The sequence below is a fragment of the Neophocaena asiaeorientalis genome, unplaced genomic scaffold, assembly GCF_003031525.2.
Source record: "Neophocaena asiaeorientalis asiaeorientalis breed wild unplaced genomic scaffold, Neophocaena_asiaeorientalis_V1.1 scaffold91, whole genome shotgun sequence".
Taxonomy (NCBI): Eukaryota; Metazoa; Chordata; class Mammalia; order Artiodactyla; family Phocoenidae; genus Neophocaena; species Neophocaena asiaeorientalis.
The window spans coordinates 2,821,857-2,834,616 of NW_020173198.1; the positions used below are offsets into that span (position 1 = coordinate 2,821,857).

The 12,760-nt window shown below is 43.0% G+C and overlaps 1 protein-coding gene across 4 annotated transcripts in view; it reads right to left on the reverse strand.

The window, feature by feature from the left end:
* The window catches only part of KATNIP (katanin interacting protein), a 203,647-nt gene that overhangs the window by 111,413 nt on the left and 79,474 nt on the right, over positions 1-12,760 (reverse strand). The window lies entirely within an intron of this gene.

Here is a 12,760-nt window from a genome sequence, read left to right on the forward strand (position 1 = left end):
CGTGATCTAAAACCATCTGTTCTAGGGGCAAAGGGGAGATGAACTAAGTCGCCACATTCCCTCGAGAAAGCTGTTCAAATCCTTTCCACCTGGAAAGATGAGGACCTTGGGTTGGTCGCTTTGAAAGCCAACCTGCCGATACTTCAAAGGGATATCCTGCTAGGGCATCTACCAGTTGCTTTGAAGCTGTCATCCAGAAAAAGCTCTGTGAAAACTTACTTTATAGCTTTGCTTTAAAACCTTGTTATATGCAATTTCAATGCTCAGCTCTTAAAATGTTCAGTTCAAGCCCTTTCAACAGAAAGCCTTCTGCATGAAGGCCAGGCTGCAAATACCACAGGTGGGGAGCAGATGATGGGACTGTATACAAATTGGCCTTCTTGCTAGAGAGCCAGGGGGAGGCGAGGGAAGGAAGGATGCTGGACCAGTGACTAAAACGCAGCCGAGGTTTCATGGTCAGTGGATTAGTGCCTTACATGCCTGATCTTCCTCTTTTCTGCTGGGCTGGGAAAAGAGCAAAACCGGGTCCCCATAGCACGTGAAATGTCTGCAACAATAGCAACCACAACTGTAATAACAATGGCGGCAGCCGCTGATTACAAAGCCTTTGCTACATATCAGGCACCAGGCTAACCCCTCTACACACCCCATCTCCCTGCAGCCTCCCACCACCCCTGTGTGTAGGTGTCCTTATCTTATAGGTTCAGGGCACTTAAATGGCAGCCCCAGGTCATGCGGCTAGCAAGGGCAGAGCCAGGGTTTGGATGAAGGACTGTCTGACTCCAAAGTCCAGGTTTTTTATTCCGTGCCCACGTTTATTCCCTGCCTGGCATCAATGCATTGGAAGCCAGTGGTCTCTAGAGCGAGATGAAAGTCAGGTGCTCTGCGATCACCCATTGGCTTACACGAAATTGCTGACACCTGCCTGTAAGAGCTTTTGACACAAAGCTGCCATGAGGCCACTAAATGTGTTAAAGTATGTGTTCGGTGTTAGTGGATGAAGCATTAAACCTCTAACTCCACTTAGAAAAGGGAACAGCTTGGTCTAAGTTCTGGGTGTGGGTTCCAGGCCCAACTCCAGCGGCCCTATGTCCCCAGGCAAGTCTCTGAGCCTCAAGCCCCCACCTCTCATGTGGGAAAATGTTCCCTGACAACCTGACAAGTTTGTGGAAGGGATGCAATGAGATAATAGCTATGAATTAGTGTTTCGTGATTGCTCTAACAGAGGTCTAGGTTTTACAGAAAATTTAACATTGAGATGACAGCATATTCTTTTCTATCTCTCAGACCCTATTGACACTGCCTACAAGAATATCAGGTGTTTAGCCCATGAAGCCACACTGGATACTTTGAGTCCTCAAGAGGAAGCAGCAGTCTCTGCGGTAGAGGTCACGGACATGCCGCGAACCCCCAATGAGGTCCTCATTTGATTGGCAATTTTATAAAAGTGGGATTTGCATGCACTGTTAGTTGCAATAATTCCCACCAACTCCTATTGCCTTATATGAGCCATTTTACATATATTAAACTGCCTGACCCAGAAATGACTTTTACCCTGCAATGAGGGGTTAATTAACTAATCTGTCCTTCTTTTCATTCATTCATTTAGTGTTGAATATATGTGTCCCCGTAAGCAGGTCTGATTGCTAAGTGCTAGGGATAGAGTGAGGAATAAGACAGAGTCCCTGTTCTCATGGAATTTATAATCTGGCAATAAAGACAGCCATTCCATAAGAAATTACCAATATAACAAGAGTCAAGAACCCACATCTGAGGCTTACCAGTCCACACCTCAAGCCTGGTGGCATCTAGATCACAAACTTCCCAGAATAAAGTGACTTGAGCTCTAACTATAGGGTCCATGCTGTGTATTTTTTTAATCACATTTCCCCACATCTATTCTGATGGAACTATGGCTAGGAAAATATGAGTTTTATCTGAGCTTCAAGTACCTGTGCGATGTTTTTGGTTTTCTGCTACTTACTGCCCCCTTTCAACCTTGGATTTTCTTTCACTGATTTTCATTCAAAGCTAAATTCATTTATGAAGCCCCCTAGAGTTCAGTCTCAAATGTCCACTATTATGAAGAAAAAAGCCATCCTTGTCTTAAGGAGTGGAGTGATATAAGAGGAAGAGCACAGACTCAGGAAGCAGAAGGGTACCATTTCCTGGCTATGAGGCCCTGGGCAAACCCTGTGGCATCAGTGTGCTGTGGCTGCCTCACCTGAGCCTGCCCAGAGCAGGGGTGGGAGGGTGGCTTTTGATCTTTCGACCAAGAGAAGGAAATCAGATAGGGATGACAGGATAGAGACCAAACAACACAGAATGCTGCTGGATCACTAGAAATTTTAAGGAATTCTTGAAAGGCAAGAAAGCAGAGATCACATCTATGAAGCAGTAAAAGCAGAGGAAACTATGGACCAAAACAAGGGCAGTAAAATTTTCCATACAAGGAAGAGTGTGTGTGTGTGTGTGTGTGTGTGTGTAGCTGAGTCCAGAGTCAAGGTGGAGTGAGAGGAAGCCCTGGGGCATTCACTGGGGGCTGCTTTTAGGGCTGCTGGCCCCTCCCCAGCTGTATTAAGTGCACACAGGCTGATGCCTGGATGTGGGCAATGCTCCAGGAGGCTGTTTTCCCCAAAGTAAGCTAGGAGTTCCCATACCTGGTAGAGGAGCTAAGGCACACAGCCTCCCGGAGCATGTTGTGCCCCAACCAACATCAAGGTCAGGTTATATTAAATAGAACAGGCAGAAGAAGTAGGATTCTCAAATACAAAGATGAGCAGACAACCGAGAATGACCAAACATTTGGGAAAACCAAAACTCTGAAGACTGGCACAAAATTTAATTAACAAAAGAACGAACACCCAATGAAAGCGAGTTAATAGAATAAGCAGAGGAAGACTTTAGAATCCTGAAAATTAATATGCCTGGAGAGATCTGAGAGGACATTTCATCCATGAAAAAGAAACAGCTAGAGATCTCAAGTTTTAATTTTATCATTAACATTTTGGAAAAGATAAACTAAGTACAGAAAGAGCTAAAAGGTGACAAATTAAATGTGCTAGAAATTCAAGCCAAACAATTTCACATGGTAACAGTATAAAAAGACAAAAAGAGGGCTTCCCTGGTGGCGCAGTGGTTGAGGGTCCGCCTGCCGATGCAGGGGACGCGGGTTCGTGCCCCGGTCCGGGAAGATCCCACATGCCGCGGAGCGGCTGGGCCCGTGAGCCATGGCCGCTGGGCCTGCGCGTCCGGAGCCTGTGCTCTGCAGCGGGAGAGGCCACAACAGTGAGAGGCCCGCATACCGCCAAAAAAAAAAAAAAAAAAAAAAAAAAAAAAAAAAAAATAAAGAAAAATTAAGAGACTTGAAGATCTGGGCCAACACTTGTCCAGGAGAAGTTCCAGAGGATAGAACAGAAACAATGGAAAATAACAACAGTAATAAATGAACATTTTCCAATGCTAGAGAAAGACATGAGCCTTTAGACTGAAAAGGCCCACCTAGCGCTTTACACGGGACAAAGAGAATGACACTGATATATTCATATGGATTAAACAAACAACCTGTCAGAAAACATCTTGACTCTATATATACACAATGACAGATTTGAAATGTATAAAGCAAAAACAGAGAAATATAAGGGAACATTGATAAGTTCACAGAAATCACCCAGATTAAATAGACAAAAATTAACTGGGGCTCTATTGCAGTGGTTTGCTAATGAGCGTAAGAATTTTCTGGGAGTCCTATTAAAAATGAAGATTCTGAGCACTCCATGCCCCCTGTAAACCCAGCTCTATATCTTTGAACGGGGTATGAGAATTTACATTTTTAATAAGAAGCCAAAGTGATTCTGATATAGGTGGTCTGGGACTATACTGGGACATACATAATTGCCTGGTTAAATAACATAATTAATAGCTTGCTTTAATAGATATACTGAGAACTTTATACCAAAAAGAGAATGATTATTCTTTTGAAATACCGTAGAGCATTCATAAAAATTATCTGGTAGACCACAAACAAAGTCTCAAAAACTTCCAAAACAACAGAAATCAAACAGACCAGTCTCTAACCATAATGTAGTAAAATTAGAAATTAACACAGAAAGATAGACAAAAACTCTCTACTTAGAACATTTGTAAAACTCTTCCAAATAAAGAGAAAAAAAATCCCTAAAATCACAAACCAAAAGAAGTAAATGACAATGAAAACACTACATCCACGCAAAATTTGTGAGATAAGGACAGAGCAGTATTCAGAGGAAAATTTATAGGCTTAAAATTGCTGTATTAGAAAACAAGACTGAAAATAAGGCAATTAAGCATTTAAAGTAAGAAGCCAGGTTATGGGATGGGGGTGGGGGGAGAATCAAAGCAATAAATTAAACCAAAAAGCTCAGGGAAGGAATCAAGATAAAAGCAGAAATGAACTGAAATAGAAAACAGTAAATGAATGAATGAATGAATGAATGGCAAAATAAATAAAGTATGCATGCTCAATAGAACTGAAAGCTGGGCCTGCTGTGCCTGGGCGGTAGAGAGAGCTTTTCCTATTTTACTCAGTTTACTTCTTAATTGTTTGAATTTTTTCTAATGAGAAATCACTCATGTATTAGATGTTATATAAAATGACCAAATAATGTGAAAATACCTAAGAAGTTCTAAGTAGACTATAAATGCAAGAAATAAAAAAGATTATTTATTCTGGTATTGATTCAGAGATCATTTGAAATTTTCATTAAGATTGAAAAGGATGCTTTAGGAAGTCAAATACCATCCAGTATCTTCACTTACAGGGATGCTCTATTAGGTGAAAGGATTACTACATCTCTCAGTTCTGGACCTGTATTTTATGGGTAGTTGGTGCTTGTTCAGCATCATTCCACACAAATCATTCATGCTCATCACTGACTTATTCCTGCTCAGCTGGCTTTGTGCTGTCTGACCTACCTGCGCAGGGACCTTCCTAATGCCATTAGTCAGGTGGACCTTTGGTCTGAGCTATCCAGCTGGGCATCTCTGGGTACATTCAGGATGCCATGCTCCTGATGGTTCTTAGTATCAGAGGGGCTAACTCAAGTGTCACTGGAAAGGAAAAAACCTCTTTCTCTTCTCTTGTCAGGAGCTAACAAAGTTTTCATTGTCTAAATCAAAAGTTGCAAGCTGGTGGTCTGAAGACCAAACCTGGCCAGCAGGCACATCTTGTTTCGTTCATAGAAAATCGTGAATTAGTTACCAACATAAAAAAAATGGGAGAAATCAAACACAAACAAGCCCAGATACTTGGCTTCTCTTAAAATTAGAAAGTCTGGCACCACCGGGCCCCTATGATGACAGTCAGCTGAGCTGTGTAGAGACTGTTCCCTACATCCCCACTAGTTTCTACCATGCCCTGACACCCAGGCCAAGTGCCATCCTTGGTACTGCCCCCCAACCCCCCTCACTCATGTCATTTAAATTTTCATTTTAATTAGCACCCTCTGCCAGAAATCCCAATATTTCAGAATCCAAGCTATATCTCCCAAACTGACACTTCTACCCCAAGTAGCACAGAAATTCTTTGTCAGATTATGTGTCCTGATTCATAGTTTGGAAAATACTGTCATCATAATTATAACTTAGCGATGTGATAACTGAACTCAGCTATGTGTGGGCTGGCCAGGGTACCTAATCAACCTCTTTGCCACGCTGGCTCATTGATTCAATCAATCAACTACCCAATTCACTTGCTTAACAAAGATTTGCAAACTAACTCTACGCCAGGCACTTTTCTAGGGACCAGAGACACGGCAGGCAAGAGATAGCACACGTCTCTGCCATCATGAAGCTTAGATCTGGGATGCGGGGGGGAGGGTGTTTAAGCTCTAAATATGTAACTTGCAAACAGCCTCCAGAAATGGTCCTTGGATGAGTGGAGGGCTCCATGAACTACCACATATCCTCTGTTCTCGTGGATTTTGCAATATGGGAACACCTATAAACTCCCCCTTAGGATGTATGATTTCAGAGCTGACAGGCACAGGAAATATCTAATCTATCCCTTTTTGTTGTAGGGGAGGAAATGGGGCTCTAAAAGAGTGTGACTTAGCCAAGTCCCCACAGAGTTTATAGAAAAGCTCAAACTACCCTCTCCAGACTTGCTGAGTCACAGTCACTGGTTCTTTTTCCTCCCTAAAACAGGAGCCACGAGCTCCCTACATCTTCAGAAAATGTAACGTCGTGTGAAACAGCAATGGGAGACAGTGTCAGACAACAGGGAGAGGTGAGGACTACGGCAGAGTGAAGGGTGCATATGCTCAGAATAAAAGTTTTCTAATTCAAAATATTGGTTTGGCCAAAAAGTTCGTTCGGATTCTTTTCCAGTTTGGCCAACCCCATAAAACAGCAAAAATAATGATTATAGCACAACATCAGACCAGCCAATGAAACACACCCGTGAGCTGAAGCTGGCCCTTGAGGTCACGGGTCCAAACCCTCCCCTTTGGATATATCCTCTTCCATTTATCACTATATTTCTACCCTTATCTTGAATTTAAGCATAACTTTTTCAAGTCGTAACTAGTAAGAAATCCTCTCTTACATGCCCCTAGTTTTTCTGAATTTTTTTCCTCAAGTTTGAGACCTATTTTGAATGTGCGATATATTTTGAATGTGACCGAAGTGAGAAAACCAAGTATGAAGGGTGCATATTCATTTTCTTAATATAATAATGCCTTAATAATATAAAATGAATTTTCTATTTATCTAAAATTCACCCCTTTAAATAGTCAAAAACCTAAATAAAATAATTTTAAATGAAAGTACTTCTAAAATAGATAAGACTTCCTTGTCTTCTTAAAAGAATATGTATATTAAATATAATTTAGTCTTTTCTTAATACGAACGATCAATATTCTGGATAGAAATTGATCTATAATACAGGAGATATTGCCAGGAGCTATTATGCTTTCGTATCTTTCATTTATTAAGTGACGTCCTCTCTTACCCGAGTTTCCAGAAGTACAGGATATGGTTTGAAGACAAGGGAAGAGCCCCATCTCATCCCTTTCTGGCTTTTGTGAACCTCCAGATTTTTGTTGTTATTTTATTTTGCTTTTTACTTTACAGTTATCTTAATTTTATCTGACATATGAGATCTTGACTTCCAATTTTAACATTTCTTTCTTTTATAGTCCCCAAATCAAAGCCACAAAGTCCGAATGATCTCGAAAACTTTCCTTCCATTAGAGAGAGACTCTAATCTTCAGACCTTCTGATTCAGAATCCCCAGGAGTTCATCTGTTAAAAACTGTGCTACCTCCTGTAAACAACTCTCTTAGCACAAAAATTTGACCTAAAATATGCATTTAAAAAAATATCGTGGGACTTCCCTGGTGGTCCACTGGTTAAGACTCCATGCTCCCAATGCAGGGGACTCGGGTTCAATCCCATTAGTGATTCTTGTGTATATCAAATTTTAAGATCCATGGCTCTATCTTTTCCTTATAACAGTGGTTCTCAAATATTGCTGCAAATTACAGTCACATGGGGTGCTTAAACAGAGGAACCATGTCTGAGTCCAAATCCAGAACCAGAATCAAAACCTCTGGATGATATGACCTGGAGATTTGTGTTTCTTTTATTTAGTTAGCTTTTTACTTTTTGTTTTGAGCTAACTGTAGACAATACAGAGCCATACCATGTACCCTTCATCCAGTCTCCCCCATGGTAACATCCCGTATAACAACAGCACAATAGCACAGTCCAGAAACTGACATCAATACAATCCTGCTAAGCTTTTTAAACTAGGTCTCCTTTGTTTTTACTTTTCTCTATTTCTTCCTTTGCTGATGCTTAGCTCTACTGAAGCAGCTTATCTCCTCCTTAATGTACTGGCTTCTTAAAAACTTGGTTTGAAAAAATGTAAAACCCGTAGAAAATTTATCAGCATAGTATAATAGAAGGGTATAATGAATGCCCAAATACCCATCACCTATATTCAACAATTCTTCACCAATTCTCAGAAACCTGAGAACAGGGACCTTTTCCTACATAACCACAATATAATTACCGAATTCAGGAAATTTAACATCAATACAGTATTATTTTCTAATATAATATGATTTCATTAATTTTTCCAAACCATCCTTAAATTGAGAGCAATCCCCCCAACCTCCTAGGATCTCACATCACATAACTGTGGTGTCTCTTTAGCCCCCTTTAATCTGTAACAGCCTTTCTCTGTCTTTTATGCAACTGACATTTCTGAAGACTCCCGGCCAGTAGACTGTCCCTCAATTTGGCTTTGTCTGGTTGTTTCCTCATTGGACTTCACTTTTGAAAAACATTTTTCATCAATGTTCCCAGCTCGGGGTTCACTGGGGGAATATTTGTCAGAGGAGAGGTCTTCTCCAGGTTGTTTAAAACAGTTAAGCAGAACCGATGGATGGCCACCTCTGAACACCTTCCTCCTAGGCAGAACATCAATGATATTCACAACAGACCCTGCCCAAAAACAGCTCAGCGCAATTCCCGGCCTGTGATTGTTAATTTTATGGAACAAGGAGTCCTGGGGTCTGGGCTTCCAGTCTGCGCTTCTCTGAGGCCTTGGTGAGCAACATCAGTTCTCATCCCTCGGTTTCCTCAAACTATAAAATGAGAATGAAAATTCCTAGCAAGTAACTTGCAGGGTTAATGAATGCAGTGATGGATGTTATACACTCCACACAGTGCTAGGTACTGAGTAAGTGCTCATTTAATGTGAGCTTTTACTATCATTAAAGAAAATAATGGTATTAAGTCAAGCCTCTTGTGAGTTGTTTGAAATCTTCTGGTGGGTAGGCCAGAGGTTTTTTGTTAACATCCAATCCTGTTGTGATCTGTGTTGTTTTCCCAGGTGTAAATGGAGGCTCTGTCATGGGGTCTATCCTATGGCCCAGCTGCTTGGTATGAAGACCCTGGCCCCTGACAGTTAGGATGTGAAAGTCCATCTTATCATTACATCCTGAATAGTTAAGAGGATCCTTTCTCTGTCTATACTGCTTGGAGGGTTGGGGCGTCCATGTACATTCAGAAGGGAGAAATTAAAATCACAGGGCGTGGTGCTGATGGGAGATTTGGTATCCTAGGGGCAAGCAGAGAGAACTGGGCGTAGTAAAAGAAACTTACGTCCCTGGAGATGTATGGGGTCCTCTTTCTCTCTCTTGGTCTCTATGCCTCCCTAAGTCATTCTCGCTCTTAAAGCTCATCTGATCAAACTCATCCCTGATTTACCAACACCATTGCAGGAACACAGGTAAGTGGTCCGGGATTCACACTCTGGCCACCAACAACCTAAACAGTGCTCAGAGCCACGGGGTTCAGATGGCTGAGTGAGTACTGGTGTGGTAAGATGGCCCTGGCATGTTGTTGATTAAAAACAGTGGGGCTATCAAATAGCCTGGATAGTATAATCCCATTTATGTGGAAAGAACAATAAAAGATCAAGAAAAGGGACTTGCCTGGTGGTGCAGTGGTTAAGAATCCACCTGCCAATGCAGGGGACATGGGTTCGAGCCCTGGTCTGGGAAGATCCTACATGCCACGGAGCAGCTAAGCCCGTGCGCCACAAATACCGAGCCTGTGCTCAGGAGCCTGCAAGCCACACCTACTGAGCCCGCGTGCCACAACTACTGAAGCCCGCTCACCTACAGCCCGTGCTCCGCAAGAGAAGCCACTGCAATGAGAAGCCCGCGTACCATGACGAAGACTAGCCCCCGCTCGTCGTAACTAGAGAAAGCCCGTACGCAGCAACGAAGACCCAATGCGGCCATAAATAAATAAATAAATAAATTTTTTTAAAAAGGCACTCGCTCAAAGGTTATTTATATGGCAATCTGAAACAGCAGAAGTTCCCAAGCAATAGAACTGCCCTAAAAAATGATCCTTCCTTTTTTAAGTCTCACCATTGAAATTAATGAAGGGTGACTGAAGGGATTTGCTGAGGAGCCCTGCCGGGGACAAAGTGGGGCAGGCTGGTCCACTGAGGGATGCTCCACCAATGATGGCACAGCCCCATAATCTACACTGTACCGACAGGTGGGTGAGCCTTCATGGACCACAGCAGAGTCCACATGTGGCAGCCCTGCTGGTGGCACATGGGTTAAGACAGGTCTTTAGTTGTTATATGTGTCAGTAAGTAACAATGACTTCAAAACATTGAATTGTAATTGTGGCCAAATATCCAATTCACGCCACTCCAGGATCTACACAATGGAAAGAAAAACTCAGAGAAGGTATTCCAGAAGATGCCGGAGTGGGCCAATCTTCTTCCCATCACCTGTCGTGCTCTCAGGGACTGATAAGATAACGCAGAAAATACCACTCATTGGGAACAGGCCAGGACTGGAACATTCCAGATCAACTATCTCATCTTGGATATAATTAATATATACTTTCAAGGAAAATAATGAATATATGCAATTTTTAGTCTGGATGGTAATATACCCACCTATTCACGGCACTAATCTCTGGGGCAGTGGGATTATGAGAGGACTTTTATTTTCTGTGTTATCATTTCAATTTTTAACATTGATCATGCATTGTCAGGAAAAAAAGGATACCTTAATAATAGAAAAAAAATGTGTACTTTCATTCCTGGTCCTTAAACGGAGCCGAAAGCATTTAAATGGAGCCTTATTATCCATTGTAACACATACCCCAAGGCAAGCCAACATAACCAAGACCTGGCACTTAGGCAGAACTCTCTGGAAAGAAAGAGGTGTTCTCCTTTCCCTGGAGTTGTTAAGCTACAATGGCTTACAAAACCCTATGATGGCTTCTCCTCTGACTCAAAGTAGAATCCCTCACCTTCAGCGCAGCCCTCAAAGCCCGGTGCCATCTAAGCCTTGGCTACGTCTCTGGCCTCACCCCCTCTTCCTTGTCCCCTTGCTCACTCACCTCCAGCCACACTGGCCTCCCTGCTGTCCCCCCTCCTCGGGGCCTCTGCACCTGTTGCTCCCTGTGTGTGGAAGCTCTTCTCTACCTACTCACTCCCTGGCTTCCTGGAGGCCCCTGCTCACACAGCACCTCATCAAGGGTAAGCCCCGTCCTCCCATATCACATGGCAGCCTCTGCCCACATTCTCTAGCCCCTTACTCTGCCCTAGTTCTCTTACAAGCCCGATCATCTGCTGGCATATTATGTACTTGTCTGTTTTAGCTTCATCGTCTAGATGGTGCCTGGGACATGGTGGGGACTGTGGTACATGCAGCACACACTTGTCTAAGGGGACAGCTACCCCCCAGCTCCACTCGCGGCTGTCATTTAAGAATGTAATTCCTAAATCTTTCGACTTTTCAAGAGAAACCCCCAATTCAGATTTTGACATGAACTCTCCTGATTCTTAAATGTCAGCTAGTAATTCACATCTTTTAAAAAGGCACAGTCAACGGGGGTGAAGGCCAACAGAACACGCCTGCATATGCTGGTCTGTGAACTCAGAGTGCCAAGAAATTGAAGTTCACTAAGGATCTGACGGAAGGCGAAAAGGCTGGTGTGTTTCAACAGTGAAGGTCAGATGAAAAGTACACATGCGGACAGCAATTCCTTTTGCTCCATTTCAGACTGCACTTGCAAACATGTGAGGGGGGCTGAGTATATGTAGCCAGGCATTACTTTTCCTTCTCTGTTCAGATTGCATCTCTTAAGGCTTCTGTCTTTGCTGAAAACTGGCATGGCCATTTCACTCTTTCACTTAGCAGGAAAATAACTCTAGGGGGAAACTGACTGTGAAGGCTTATGGAGTGCCCCCTCAAGCTGGGGAGAAAAAGGGAAGGAAGAAATACAATCAGGCACTCACGGTGGAGAAAATTAACTGCGGGTGAGCAGGGAGATGCTGATTCAGAGCACGCTCACGCAGGAACGCTAATGGAGCTTAATAGCTTGTGAGGGACAGGCTGCGTGGTGTTGCAGGGAGCTTGGAAGCTTGCAAAGGAAGGAAGACTGTATATGTTCAATTAACAGGCGGTACCAAATGGCCAAAGGAGGAGAGGACGAGCATGCCTCCTGCTTGAAGGGCACGCATGCGTTCTGAGGCAGGGGGCGGGGCTAGGGTTGCAACTGACTGAACTTGGCTTCAAACCAGCCTCCCTAAGGGAAGCTGAGGGCTGTTTGCACAGACTGATCCTGAGCAGAGAACCTTTTGGTTGATTCAAAAGCATGTGTGTGTGTGTGTGTGTGTGTGTGTGTCTGTCTGTCTGTCTGTGTCGTGTGGGAGGTGCGTGTTGAGGGCAATAAAGTCCACGATTTTTCCCACTGTAAAAATCCCATTTCTGTGGACTGTTTTTAAGGAAACAAGGTCTTTGGGTCCTTCCATAGAAAAGGACTTTTTTTTTTTTCCAGGAAGACAAAAATTTGCAATTAACTTTAACTTTCAGATTTTTTGCAGCCAGAATGTGAAACAAAGTGATCCCCTGCTCCTTAAATCGTCCTTCCTTTACAAGCAAAGAAGGAAACACCAACATGCAATGGTGATCAGAGGAATGTTTCCTGGATGACATTCCCATCTCCTTTTTGAGTCGTTTTCATTTCAGAAAAGCAGGTTTTTGGTACAGAAGGTCACATGCGGAAGGAAGTCTGTCCTCCTGGTGAGGCTCTGGAATCTGCAGCCCGGGTCTGTGGCTGAACAATCTCATTCTGGCAAATGGGGCAGGACTGGCTTAGCAACTTGACTCTGCCTCCTCTCTAAAATTTAGCTTGTATATAACCATGGAGATAATTTACATACTCATTCTAATTA